Source organism: Panthera onca, chromosome B2, assembly GCF_046562875.1.
Source record: "Panthera onca isolate mPanOnc1 chromosome B2, mPanOnc1 haplotype 2, whole genome shotgun sequence".
Lineage (NCBI taxonomy): Eukaryota > Metazoa > Chordata > Mammalia > Carnivora > Felidae > Panthera > Panthera onca.
This window is the reverse complement of record NC_138343.1, coordinates 43,199,371-43,212,070: the sequence shown is the minus strand read 5'-3', so window position 1 is coordinate 43,212,070 and position 12,700 is coordinate 43,199,371. Positions and strand designations below refer to the sequence as shown.

Sequence of the window (12,700 nt, the reverse complement as noted above, 5' to 3'; positions counted from 1 at the left end):
CTGACCCACACGTTCCTTGTCAGTAAGAATGGCAGAATTTAACTAAATCATCTCCCTGGGTTTCTAGCTCCAAAATTCTGATTCTGCTACATGTGAGACAACCTGCAGAATTCCAAACATACCTTCAAAAGTCCTATTAGAAACACTGTTCCTCTAAAGAAAGGTGCCCATTCATTAAAAAATAGTATCTCGGGGTTTTTTTTAATTTTCTTAATGTTTATTTATTTTTGAGAGAGAGAGAGACAGAGTGTGAGTGGGGAAGGGGCAGAGAGAGAAGGAGACACAGAATCCGAAGCAGGATCCAGGCTCTGAGATGTCAGCACAGAGCCCGACACAGGGCTCGAACTCACGAGCTGTGAGATCATGACCTGAGCCGAAGTCAAACGCTCAACCAACTGAGCCACCCACGTGCCCCCTCAGGGTTGTTTTAAATGAGGTATATCCACCGCGCAAAAAATACCCAGGTTTTCTCTCCAGATAACAAATGTCAATTAGAAAATAGGGAATACTTTCTCACACACACACACACACACACACACACACACACACACACACAAATGTAACTGTCAATGACAGTTTGCAATGGAGGCCTAAAGAAAATGGGAACACTTCTTACAAAAGCTTTTTCATCGTCAAATTGAGCAGTAAAGAGGGTTAAAATTAGCTTTAGGCTCACATATTTGATGAGAAATACGAAGTGAGCTATTTCTCTTTAGCTCCTTGTTCTGGATTCCTCAAGTAAGTTGTTTTGATCTGAACTATCTGAAATTAAAACAAATTAACATTTTACATCAACCTTTCCAACTCTTGCAGGATAGGAGGTATAGTTATGCATAATTTAAGTAGCTTAGGTTTTCCTGTCCAACATATAAAAATACGTACTTTGAGGTTTTAAGATTTCATTAATATGTACATTTTTAATCTCTCGAATAAAATTGAGATTTATAAAATTAGGGGGTGGGCTGTTTCCACTGTTATTTCTGGCAGGAACTCAGTGAGTTTTACTTTATTTTGGGTACCCTGACCTGTATAAAGTATGAACGTCAGCAATTTAGTAAGGACTACTGGTGTTATGTCCCCCAAGTGTAGGCTGGAAAGACCAATGCAATGGAACTCCCTCCCAGGATGATACCCAGCAGGCTCTGTAGCAAAGTCTGGTTCTGATATGGGGAGACTGTTAGGACAAAGCATAGTGAGGAAAGCACATTTGGAACCAAAAGACTTGGGGCTGAGGGTTGACTCTCCTGGTCTTTGACGATGTGACCTAGGTCTAGTCTCTGAATGTCTCAGATCCCCAATTTTCTACTGGCAAAATAGAGACTACAGTAGTATCTACTCTCCAATGAGCTGTTAACAGTGATTAAACGAGACAATGTCTATGAAAAGTGTCTTCCACATACTTAAAATACTATCTAGATATTATTATAATTATTAATGCTAAGATTTAAAATACTATCTAGATATTATTATAATTATTAATGCTAAGATTTTACTATCCCCTTTGGACTCAGTTGCTATAATTCACCCCATTTTCCATTTTCCTCAGCACCTAATTTGTCTTAGAATACATGGTGTTATATATATATATATATATATATATATATATATACATATATACACACACACACACACACACACACACACACACACACACACGCACACACATATACATATATCCAGAAGCTTTAATTTCTGACATCAAAAAAGCCCCTGTTATAGATGACCCGAGTGTCCTGAGTCTTTTCAACTTCCTTGCTCTCTGGAGTTCCCAAGAGCAGTAGAAGAATTCAAGCTTCCCCCTAAGGATGCCTCCTCCTTCCTGGTGGTGTCTTTAGTTTTTCTTCACACGCTCCATGACACCTGCCCAAGTTTCCACCTCTCTCACCTGACCCAACCTTCAGGCCGGCATCCTATGAGACAGCAGCCCGCCCCGTTGCTGGAATCCACCTATCACCTAGCTACACTGGGCCACAGACCTCCTCACCTCCAGTGTGATGCTGCGGGTGAATCCACAGTCCTAACTCTGAGTGTGTTTGTACAGATCTCTCTATTCATCCCGTTTCCCTCAATGCCAGCCTGCTTTTTATATGCGTTAGAGCTTACCTGCCATGTCTGTGGGCAGCTGAAGACCTTTACCTCAAGGCAGTGCATTTTACATAACGTAAGTGGTACAGCTGATGTGATTTTTATAAACTTCTAGGGGCGCCTGGGTGGCTCAGCTGGTTGAGGGTCCGACTTCGGCTCAGGTCATGATCTCGCAGTCCGTGAGTTCGAGCCCCGTGTCAGGCTCTGTGCTGACAGCTCAGAGCCTGGAGCCTGCTTTGGATTCTGTGTCTCCCTCTTCTCTCTGCCCCTCCCCTGCTCGCTCGCTCTCTCTCTCTCTCCCTCAAAAATAAATGTTAAAAAAACTATAAACTTCTAGAAAGATTGGTTTCCAACTTTTAACTAGAAGTTCTACTATTTATATGTTGAGAGGTGATTTTGTTATTAAATGATGGCAAGAAGACCCTTGGGGGTGGAGTTCACTTTGGGGCAACAGTTTTTCTCTTTTAGGCACCAGGCAACCTGGCAAAGAAGAGCAGGAAAGTCACTTTCGCAGTTTAGCCATCTTCGGGGATCCAGGGAGCTGTGGCTTTGCACGTCCAAAGCTGGCACTTTGAATACTGGCTTGGGAAGCGTGTGCCCGGGCTGAAACGTAACCGTGGCTCCAGTTTTCTAGCCCTAAGGTCCTAGTTTTGTCTAGTCACCAGTTCTGTGATCTACAATATTATACTGCAGTGTGGTAGTGAAAAAGAACAGTACCCAAGGCTTAATTAAGCATGAGCATGACCAAGACCACCCCTCAACTGAAGGAGAAGAAAATGAATTACACACATTGGTACCAAAGGGATTTAGAACTCCTGGCTCCTGGGGAGAAAACACCCCTCTTTCTAGTAGAGTACGCTGTTCTTAAATTTTACTCCTTTCACAGTGACTTTTCCTTTCCCCCCAGTGGCTTGTTACCTGTTGTTTCTCAATCTAGTTTTGCCTCCTCCTTACGCTGAAACTTTGGCTTCTATTCTCCCTTACTGTTCCATTCCAAATGAAAAAGCCGGGGAGAAGGGTTAAAAACTAGGTGTGAGCGCCAAAGAAACAGCCAACCTATTACCCAGAATTCCAATCTGTAAAATTCTCAGAGCCCTTGGACTTCTGATAACATCTCCCATCTTATGAGAGGCTGATCCTCCTTGAATTGTATCTTGTTTTGAGTCCTCTGCGCTTCTAAAACCCAAGATGGATCCCTCAAATACATTTTAAGTAGATTGGGTCACTGCTCCTAAGACCTGGATTTTACCGCTTTCCTTCTTTTCTTGAAAAATAGCGATGTGAGTTTTCAGCAGGCGGACCTCTGCGCCTCGGATTCCAAGAAGCAGCAGATGTCCACGGAGAGTCAGGCTTTTGTTGCTTTTCAAACAGGAAATGTACAGAATTGCTCTCATCTTCACGATCTTGAAGCTAACTTCTAGAGTCCCTAATTGAAGGTTGGGGGTGGGGGTGAGGCTATCTCTTTTTAAGGCACAGGGCACCGTGAAAGAATCCCGGAAGGGCGGGACAGATGACTACAACACTTAGACTAATTGGCTCAGCTATTTAAAGCTTCCTCCTTCACCCTCAGTGTGTATTTAGCACATTCTACTGATTCAAGTTCTTTCCAATTTAAGATACGCCCCCGTTTCTCAATCCTCTGGGAAGAAGCTGTTCTAGGTGGTTTTCCCATTCACAGGGAGGACAAGCACTCGCGCCTCCCCTGGCTTTACTTTGCTCATATGGCAAGATATTAGCTGGCCAGCCAGACGTGACTCACCCCCCGCTCCTGCTCAGGGGTCTCCTCGCTGCAGGACTGTTGCTGCACACTTCTAGATATAAGCACCTGCATAGCCAGCTTGGTCACACCAGTGTGGTGATTTTCATTTTATTCTTTTTTTTCTTTTTAATGTTTATTCATTTTTGAGAGATAGAGACAGAGCGTGAGTGGAGGAGGGGCAGAGAGAGAGAGAGGGAGACACAGAATCTGAAACAGGCTCCAGGCTCTCAGCTGTCAGCACAGAGCCCGACGTGGGGCTGGATGGAACCCACAGACCGTGAGATCATGACCTGAGCCGAAGTCGGACGCTCAACCGACTGAACCACCCAGGCGCCCCGCATTTCATTCCGTCTTAAAGGAGTAAAAGGAATGGGTGTGCATCAAAGCTATCAAAGACATTAAAAACGTACTACCTATACTTGAAGAGGGTGAGAAGAACATACAATGCCGGTCGTTGCCCCAAATTAATCTAATCATTGTGCTTCACTGCACTGAAATCTGTGTTTGCACAGTGCCAAGGAAGGGGAGCTCCTGGAAATAATCAGATTAATGTGTCAATGAAAACAACCGAACCAAGCATTTCAGCTCTCTAAATGGATTTCTGGCCTGAATTTTCCAGGTTGGTGGTTTTGTATCCACCCAATAACTCAAGCGATTCCTGAATTACACTTCGCTCTGGGGTGTATGAACAATGTCTAAAGGTTAACTAAAATTTTATAAGATGTAGTATTATTCCTTTAAAGTAGAACAACAGCTGGGGACAAGCACGGCTAACACATTTTCATGATCCAGGCAAAATACCCGCTCCAGTCCAGAGTGTCTCTGTCCTCACCACTTTCAGGCAAGCGGAAGCCACCTTCCTCCCACCAGGGTGACTGCCACCGCCTCCCAAAAACACTGTTGCTTCCTCCCCCATACTCTTATACAGCTCTCCCCCCAACAGCCAGAGTGACATTTTGAAACTAGAAATCCATTTATATCACGATTCCGCTTAAGATCGGCCCATGGCAGGGGCGCGCCTGGATGGCTCGGTCTTGATTTCGGCTCAGGTCATGATCTCACAGTTCATGAGTTCGAGCCCTATGTTGGGCTCCGCACTGACAGCACAGAGCCAGCTTGGGATTCTCCCTCTCTCTCTGCCCCTTTCCTGCTCTCTCTCTCTCCAAATAAATATATAAGCTTAAAAAAAAATTTAAAAAAAAAAAAAAAAAAAAAAAGGATCTGCCTATGGCTTATGGCTGCTCGGACCAGCAAACCCAAACCTTTGCTCCTGACCAGCAGAGGCCCAGCATGACCCGGAGTAGCAATCTCTCTGATTTCATCTCATCTTCTACCCATTCCAGCCACCGGACATTCTTCTCCCCACCTCAGGGCCCTTGCTCTGGCCTTCTCTGCTGTCTGCAGTAAGCTTCCTCATAACATCACCCTATTTTACTTTCTTTACAGCACATATCCCTAGGTAATATTTTCTCATTTTCAATTGCCTACCCTTCCCCAATAATAGCTAACATTTATTACCAGGCATTATTCTAAGAGCTTTATGTACTTTATCCTTTTGTCCTCATAACAACCTTCTGAAGTTAGTGGTATTGTTATTATTATTATTATTATTATTATTATTATTAGCCCACTTCACGGATGAGGAAATTGTGGTACAGACAAGCTAAGTAATAGTCCCAAGATCACATAGCAAGTGAGTCAAAAAGCCCAGATTGAAACCCACAGAGTCTGGCTCCAAAGACTGTTTAATGACTATATCATATGTCAGCAGAGAAAGTTCCCTGAGCTTTTCTGTCTTACCCATCACTGTATCTCTGGTGACCGGAACAGTCTCAATAAACGAGTGGATTTAATGTTGACAATAATTTGTATTAATGAAGACTTTTATCATGTGGTCATAAAGTACTATGATAGCAATGTTTCACTAAAAGGAACTTCTTGTTATAATTCTAATAATATTTTTTCTAAATATATTATTTCTTTAACATAGAAAGTCTGGTCCTCACATCCCATTTAGCCTATTATTAATAGAATTCACCTGTTCTTTTGTTTTCATAACTGTTAGCGGGTAAGATTCTCAGTTCTCCAGTAAGATAAATTGTATTTCATTATAACCAACCCCAGGTTAGATAAGTCACATAAAACCATGCAAAGGTATATAAAATGTCAATAATTTTTTTTTTAATTTTAATAAAGCTGTGGTTTCAAAATCTCTCTGCAGACTCAGACACACATGCAAGCATAAGAGGCTTCACGTTAAATACGAAGTCACCTGTGGTCAAGTGTCAAGGTCTTTGGCACTAATTCACCTGATCCTAGATTATTTCTCAACAGAATCAACTGAAACACAGGACAAACTTTTCTTGACACCTACAGTAGTTATTCCTACTAATTTAGTTCATAAACCAAGTACTATGCTAGCTTTTATTTTTGTTATGGGTGGCGGTATGTAGATTTTTGATCTGCTGATTCCTAAATGTTTCTGAGAGAAAACCCACCCCTTCAGGACTTATTTTAGAATCACAGACATTCAGAGCTTTATGATGCACCCTGGAGAGTATCTAACCCAACTCGCTCATTTCACACACAGGGAACCTAAGACCCATAGAAAACTTAAGTGAGCTGCTCAAAACTCAGGTTCCTCAATTTCCAGCAAAGCGCTGTTTCCAGCATGTTGCAAGTGATGCTATGAGTGTTTGATCACTGTGCTATATGCCTGGGCCTCGGAAGGAGTATTTTCTAATAAGCCAAACCAATGCAACACAGTTTTATTGAGCAGCTGCTATTTTTTTTTAAATGTTTTTATTTATTTTTGAGACAGAGAGAGACAGAGCATGAGCAGGGGAAGGGCACAGAGAAAGAGGGAGACACAGAATTCGAAGCAGGCTCCAGGCTCTGAGCTATCAGCAGAGAGCCTGACGCGGGGCTCGAACTCACGGACTGTGAGATCGTGACCTGAGCTGAAGTCGGACGCTTAACCGACTGAGCCACCCAGGCACCCCAAGCAGCTGCTATTTTATCAGTGTTGGGTTCAATCCAATTTTGGGGGTGTATGTCCCAATTTAAATGCTCTAATAATTTGCTGGATTAAACAGGTCATCTGAGGTTTTACTAACCCTTCCAAGGTTAATTAATCCAACTATTAACCCAACAGTATCGTTATGCACTTGAACATCAATGATCATTGAGCACCATTTAGGACAGAGATTGTTAAGAGTAGATCAAAAAATCCAACTGTACGTAATCTACAAGAAGCCCACTTTAGATATAAAGGCACAAAGAGATTACATAAAGCAGCAGGAACTCCCATTCATTGCTGCTTTGGAATGCAACATGGCACAGCCACTTTGGGAAACAGTTTGGCAGCTTCTTACAAAAGTAAATACGCTCTTACCACGTGATCCAGCAATTGCACTCCTTGGCATTCACCCAATGAAGCTGAAAAGTTATGTCCACATAAAATGTATACACAGATGTTTATAGGTTATAAGGTACTCACACTATCTATCCATGAAGTGCTATAGTGTTAGTGAAGGTAGACTGGGAGTAGTGGTGAATGTATATTGCAAACTCGGATAACCATGAAAAGAGGGTAAAGAGAGAAGCATAACTGATATGCTAGGAAAGGAGAGATAACAGAATCATATAAAATGCTGAACTAAAACCACGAAAGGTAGAAAAAGAGTGGAAGAGGGCAGGGCACCTGGGTGGCTCAGTCGGTTAAGCATCCGACTCTGTTTCGGCTCAGGTCATGATCTCAACGGTTCATGAGTTTGAGCCCCGCATCAGGCTCTATGCTGTCTGTGTGGAGGCTTCCCGGGATTCTCTCTCTCTCCCTCTTTCTCTGCTGCTCCCCTGTGCTCTCTCTCTCTCAATCAAAATAAATAAATAACTTTAAAAAAGAAAAAAAAAGAAAAAGAGTGAAAGACAAGACATAGGATAAAAAACAGGGCAATAATAAAAAATAGTAACAAATATGTAGATAGTAATCCAACCATGTCAATCCAACACTTTGAATGTCAGTGGTCTAAATGCACCAATTAAAAGACAGAGATTGTCAGAGCAGACCAAAAAAATAAGACACTAGTAATGCTTCAAAGGTACAGTACCTGTGACACCTACGAACTTCTAAGGTCAGAAAAATAACTTTCTGTTGTTTCTGTTATTTCTGTTGTTAACTGCCCAGAAGGCCAATCTCTTTCTTTTTCAGAATCTTTCAGGTCGACTCTCCACTGTACCCTTAAGCAAAACTGAGCACGTATTGTTTTCCTAAGGTATAGTTTGGAAGCTTCCAGGTTTGTTTTTTTTTAATGATGAGTACCACAACACTATTATCAGACTTTTTCCTCTTTTCCGAGCCTATTTTAATTCCTTCTGTGGCTTTTGTTTGGAAAGGGTTCTTCTTAATTATGTATGGATTTAATGTGACCACATCAATGGGTTTATTATTGATTTATCATGAATCACTGCGCTCCTTGGCACAGGGTGGAGTGTTTATAACTATTATTATATTTGTTATTATTATTCCATTAACTATGGCATTATTACTAATTACGACAGGGAGCTGGAACAGTGTCCATTTTGACCAGAGAGACAGCGGTGAACTCTGGATATAGAAACATCAGTCTTGTTCCAGTCTACTGTGCTTGACTGCATTTCTAAGTTTATCACTCAAGGCCAAAGTCTCTCTGGAAAAGATGACACCTTCCTGCATAAGAAATCCTTTGAGATATTCAGGGACACTGGTACCTAAGCAGAATTTTATTTACGTGACTGTCATGGATTGGAGATTCATGAATTTCGTGAGAGTCACATAAAAAAAAAAAAAAATTAGACGGTAGTACAGTCAAATGGGATCCGAGATTTACCTCGAACCAATTCTGACCCAATTTAATAATATATCCTTCCTATTCATTTTTTAAGAAAACAAAGAAAAAGGGAGACTGAAAAGGACTTTGAACTGTTCAAAATAAAATGCTGTCTAAAAAGGACTGTGAATAACTCAAAGTGCTGTCATTTGAAAATAAATAAATAAAATAAATAAATAAATACATAAATAAATAAAGTGTTGTCATTTGTATTTTATCCTATAGGGTTTTTTTTTTCTTTCCCCCATGGGTCACTAGGAGTGATTCCTATAGGTTTTTAATTATATGTCAACTTTTTACTTGTTTAGTTACCTCTTTCAATGATATCTTTCTAAGTTTCCCCTCGTAACTATTTCTACATATTAATAAATATAAACCAAACTTAAAATAATCATGCAGCGTCTCTTTCCCCTTTCCACCAGCAGTGATCAATGCGGATTTCCTGAGAAATCAATGCTGACTGAAGTAACAAAATAATAGTAGGTCATGGGCGGGGGGGGGGGGGGGGGGGCGGTTTCAGTGGGGCCTGTTTTTCCTGAGAGAAGTTAAAGCGGTAGTTTGGCTAATATTAACTAACATCCCAAATACTAGACCTGTCAAGAATATTTACATGTATATTCATTCTCAATGTAGTGAACAGGTGAATACATACATATATGTATGTTACAGCATAAGACTAACAGTGTTGCTTTACTTTAAAAGAGATAGTAAGCGTGCCTGGGGGGCTCAGTTGGTTAAGCATCTGACTCTTAGGTTTCGGCTCAGGTCACGATCTCACAGTTTGGGACACGGTGCCCCACGTCAGGCTCCACACCGATAGTATGGAGCCTGACTGGGATTCTCTCTCTCTCCCTCTCTCTGCCCTTCCCCCATTCTCTCTCTCTCTCTCTCTCAATAAATTTAACAAGTAAATACAATAAGAGACAGTAAAAATTCTATAATATAAACACATGCTAGGACCGTGTTTGTGCATACGAAATATGAAATTAAGAAATGGCAATTGTCAGGGCCAAAACATAACAGACTCTTAAATATGGAGAGCAAACAGAGGGTTCCTGGAGGGGTGGTGGTGGGGGCGGGGGGGAGGATGGGTTAAATGGGTAAGGGGCATTAAGGAATCTACTCCTGAAATCATGATTGCACTATATGCTAACTAACTTGGATGTAAATTAAAAAAATTTAAAAAAATGGCAATTGTCATTAGTCTCCTACCAATCCCACTTCTAGACCTATTAGCAACTCCTAACAACAGTTACGGTGTAAGCAACCCGAAAGCAGGGGGCACTATTGGACAGACCCTTCTGCCATGAGCAAGTACTCCCCATACAGGCAGACCACAAGACTAGGACTCACAGACAGATAGCAAAGGATTAGCAGGCCAGGTCCTTGGCCTAGGGGAACTTCCAATCTAGCTAGGAAAAGACGAGATTTTTTTTTCTTTTTTTTTTAAAGACAGCTTTTCTTTTTTTAAATGTTTATTTATTTTTGAGACAGAAAGAGACAGAGCATGAATGGGGGAAGGTCAGAGAGAGGGAGACACAGAATCTGAAACAGGCTCCAGGCTCTGAGCTGTCAGCACAGAGCCCGACGCGGGGCTCGAACTCACGGACCGCGAGATCGTGACCTGAGCCGAAGTCGGACGCTCAACCGACTGAGCCACCCAGGCGCCCCAAGACGAGATTTTTTATATATTCTTGCCATATCTTAAGAAATATTATGAAACCACACATGCCAACGAGTGGAATTTTCTTTCTCCAGCTGAAAATGTAATTGTTGAAGTGATTCAGACTGAAAGTAGAATCTAGCAGAATGGAATTATTTTTTTTTTTTTAATTTCCTAAGGAGAGGCCTTAAGTTGCTCATGCAGTAGGGCAAAAGAGATGGCCTGTCACTAAACTCCCGAGCATTTTTGCACATTCTGGCATCTACCGGAGCTGGCATCACAATGTAACTGGGTCATATGTGTATTACATCATCTCCTAAGCACGGATGATGTCTTCGGTTTCGTTTCTGTGTGTTGCCTGCCTAAGCACACGATAATTATGTACCAAGTGTCTGCTGAGCAGACTTGAAATGACTGACATAAACTGAAGAAAGACATCCCAGGCTGGAGGGAATGCAAGAGGCTATCTGTTGTATATTGGGTGAGGTTATAAAAACCCCAAAAGTTCGTCACAGGCAGGAACGAAGAATCAACTTAAGACGTGAATAAGATAAGAATGAAGATAAAACCGAACAGGAGTAACTATATACGATCAGACTTGGATCTGAAAAACAAAACAAACAACGACAAAAAACAACAAACAACAAACCAAAACAACCGTGAAAGGAAAACAATGGGAGCAATGCAGTTTGACAAAAAAATGGCAAACATGAGAGAATAATGTAACGTGGTCACCAAAGCACTGAGGCCACCTCTGCTGAGGCTGACAGAGGCCACAATAAGGGAGTTTGGTTCTGGGTACCAGGATAAAGAGGGACGCTGACAAACTGTGGCATGCCCAGAGACCACTGCCCAGGACAGTGAGGTGACATGAAACCCTATCACACAGCAAGGGCTTAAAGAGCGGGGAGGATGGGGGAGAACGAAGGTCGGTCTGGAGAAAGGTAAGACTTTGTGAGAAATGCTGTCACAAAACCGGATCTTTTGCTTTGAGCTTCAATTTACAGCTTAGCTAATAGAATTTCTATTTTTTTCTCAGAAAAGACTTTGACACTTTATTGCATGATGGCTAGAATGAATGTCAGGCTCCAAATTAGAAATCAAAAATTCTACTTGATCATTTGGTTTCAAGCTGGAACGAAAGTATGTTTTGGCATTATTACCAACTGTTAGCGGCAAGTTCTGGAAACAGATGCAGTCTTGCTATGTGTTCTAAATATGAAACACATTGCAGAAAGGCTTGGAGATAAAAATATATACTGCTTATGCACACTCATACTGTGCTATTTCCTGTCCTTATCAGCAATAAAAGTCCCTCTTGTTTCACCCTTTCTTTGTTGTTCCAGGTGAACAAAATCTTATTTCTTTTTCCCTTTCTTCTATCCTTATTTCTTCTACATGCCTATCTTCCTGTAGTTTTCTATCGTCTTTCCCACTATTATTTGTCTCATTAAAGATTTACTGAGCACATACTATGTGCCCAAAACTGTGCTGGGTTATAAGAGTTCAAGAATATGTACAACACAGTCACGGTCCTTGACAGTGAGACGCTTACCTCCTATAGAAGGGGAAAGGCATGGACGCAGATTATCGTGCTAAAGGAAGGGGGGCACACATTAGAGGTGTGTCCAAAGCAGGGAGATGAGAAATGGACGGGTGTAGGGAGAGTAATAAACTTGGAGGAAAGTGATGGTTGGGGAAGGGATTCCTTCTAGGAAAGAGGTGGCTGACAAAGATGGGCGGGGCCTTGGTGGAGAAAAGGGCTAGTGTGGAGTGGGAAACAGTGCAGCTTACTTAAGGAACGCCAGGCATTCTTAGAGAAAAGGAGCATCCTTTACCTAGGCAGAGCTGAATATCTGGGGAGGCAGTGAAGTAGCCAGATAAATGGGTTGTTTTGTTTTTTTTTTAGTTGGGTCTCTCCCGTTCTTGAATTGTTAAGAATCATCACCTAAATGTAAATGTTTGGTAAGCTGTCTATGGATAAAACTAAAGAAAAATCTTAATTTAAAAAAAAAAAAAAATGGACCAAAGGTATGGACAACCACAATCGTGTTTCCCCAGGAAGGAATGGATGAAATGCTTTCTAAAAAAAGAAATCTCACTGACGAAGTCAGTGACAAAACAAATTGGGATGGGGGTATTCCAGGTGCTGCGAGAGTGGCTTTGAGGTTTTAAAAAGTACAACAACGTCCTCACAATAGAACAGTATCCAGCGGTGAAAAGAAGTGACTTATCAGGTCATGACAAGATATGGAGGGGCCTTAAAGGCACATGGTTAAGTAAGCGAAAGAAGCCAGTCTGAAAGTCAGGCTACAGGTTGCATGA

The 12,700-nt window shown here is 41.6% G+C and overlaps 1 protein-coding gene across 8 annotated transcripts in view; it reads right to left on the bottom strand.

Moving 5' to 3' along the window:
* Window positions 1-12,700, bottom strand: part of RUNX2 (RUNX family transcription factor 2) — a 326,374-nt gene that overhangs the window by 120,513 nt on the left and 193,161 nt on the right. The window lies entirely within an intron of this gene.